At 41.3% G+C, this 1804-nt stretch overlaps 1 long non-coding RNA gene across 1 annotated transcript; it reads right to left on the bottom strand.

Annotated features, from left to right (window-relative positions):
• Nucleotides 1-310: 310 nt before the first annotated feature.
• On the bottom strand, nucleotides 311-1446 carry LOC138175737 (uncharacterized). Its single transcript, XR_011172075.1, has 2 exons — nucleotides 1042-1446; nucleotides 311-826 (listed from the first exon to the last, which is right to left on the bottom strand). It is a non-coding gene; the product is annotated as an uncharacterized lncRNA (long non-coding RNA).
• Nucleotides 1447-1804: the final 358 nt, after the last annotated feature.

Genomic DNA, 1804 nt, shown 5'->3' with positions numbered 1-1804 from the left:
CTCACAAAATTAAGTATAGCTATAACAAGGAAGAAAGCTGAACTTTAATGGAATGGAAATCTTTTTGTATTTCTGAAGAAAAGACCTGAGTAGAAACTTTGAAATTCAAATAAATGTAATAGGTGGCATGATGAAGAGAGTAATGGGTCAGGAAGACCTGAGTTCTAATTTGACCTGAGATACTATCTATGTGGCCAACCCTTGGCAAGTGTAATGTAATGCCAAGGAAAGGCAACTTCCCAGGTTCAAAATACCAGCATAGGTACTCTCTATTTTATTCAGTAACAAACCCAGAACAGAGATCAAAACATGACATCATTCAAAATACAGCATTTACTAAGTGTGATTAAATCATCTCCAAGGCCTACCCCACCCCAGGACTTTCCAATCATTCAATCAATTACAAAGTCTCTGTTCCAAATACTTCTCCACCCCTAGGCTATACCTTAATTAAGTCCACCACAAAGCCCCTCTTCTCAAATGGAGATTAGTTTCCAAACATAAGTAAAATACATTCATTTGCTCAACCATAGAACACAAAAAGGTCAAAAGTTCCCCACCCCTGGATCACAATTGAATCTACCCCAGAGTTACATCAAGTTTAAACACAGCACTTAATACCCAAATGGAGGTCTTTTCTTCATCTTGACACGAGGCAAGTTCTCAGCAATCTTAGTTCCTGGGGAGACAAGGCTTAGCAAGGCCATAAGATACATTGCCAGTCCCTTCATGAATTTATCCTCTGTCTGTAGAACAGTCCTAGAACCCCTGAACACATTAGCAAAGCCCTCTCCCAGGATTTCTGTAAACATACAACAAGAAAATCCTTCTTCAGGGCTTCTGAACCAACAGAAAGGCTCCCAGACCCCTGCAACAACAGCACTGTCCTTCACCAGTGGACAGTATTCATTCTGTCTGCCGGACAGTCTCCAGACCCCTGCAACAACAGTACTGTCCCTCACCAGTGGACAGTATTCACTCTCAGTACTGTCCCTCACCAGTGGACAGTATTCACTCTCTGTCTGCAGGACAGTCTCAGGCCTTCTTAACCAAATGCCAGGTTCCAGGACTTCTTCAACAGGACAGTCTTTCACCAGTGGACAAATCTGGCAAAATAACATCAAAACAGACAGACAAAGTACCAGCAAAACAGCCATGTCTCCTCAGTCCTTGGCAGCTCAGGGGGCAGGTCTCAAAAGTCCAGGGCAATTCAAAACGGCCACCAGCAATCTCTTAGTCTCTCTCCACGAGGTGCTGCTTCCAAAAAGAACTTCCGCCTCTCTCTAGTGTCTCTCCAAATCTACGTCACCAGCTCCTCCCAGTCAGGACTTTCTTTTCACATCAAAAAGTCCATCCCACAGGTGGGATTAACAAGCTCTGGGTTTTAATACAATCAATTTGAAAACCAAGCCAATACAGGGGAATCTTTAATTGCCATTACTATCACAGCAAGTCACTTAACCTCTGTTTGCCTCAGTTTCCTCAACTAAAAATGGGAATAATAATAGCACCTGCTTTGCTGGCCTGTTGTGACTATCAAATTATATTTGTAAAAAAAGCACTTAGCACAGTGCCTAACACAAATAAATGTTGTCTCTATATAAATGCTTACTCCTTCTTGTCCCTCCAGAAGTACAAGAATCAAGAGAAACCTAGAAAGGTAAGTTCTTCTGAGGAATTAGACAACTGTATATTGATGCAGTGCTAATATTCTATTGGGGGAAAAGAAACAAATACTCCTTCCTTACATTCATGTCTTCATAGAATTTTGAGGGAATTAAATAAGAAAAACAGAGGTACTATT

This window comes from Petaurus breviceps, unplaced genomic scaffold, assembly GCF_028583685.1.
Source record: "Petaurus breviceps papuanus isolate PSGF00001 unplaced genomic scaffold, PetGlider_PUasm1.0 79, whole genome shotgun sequence".
Classification (NCBI taxonomy): Eukaryota; Metazoa; Chordata; class Mammalia; order Diprotodontia; family Petauridae; genus Petaurus; species Petaurus breviceps.
The sequence above is the reverse complement of the archived record's forward strand: the minus strand, read 5'-3'. Positions and strand labels throughout refer to the sequence as shown.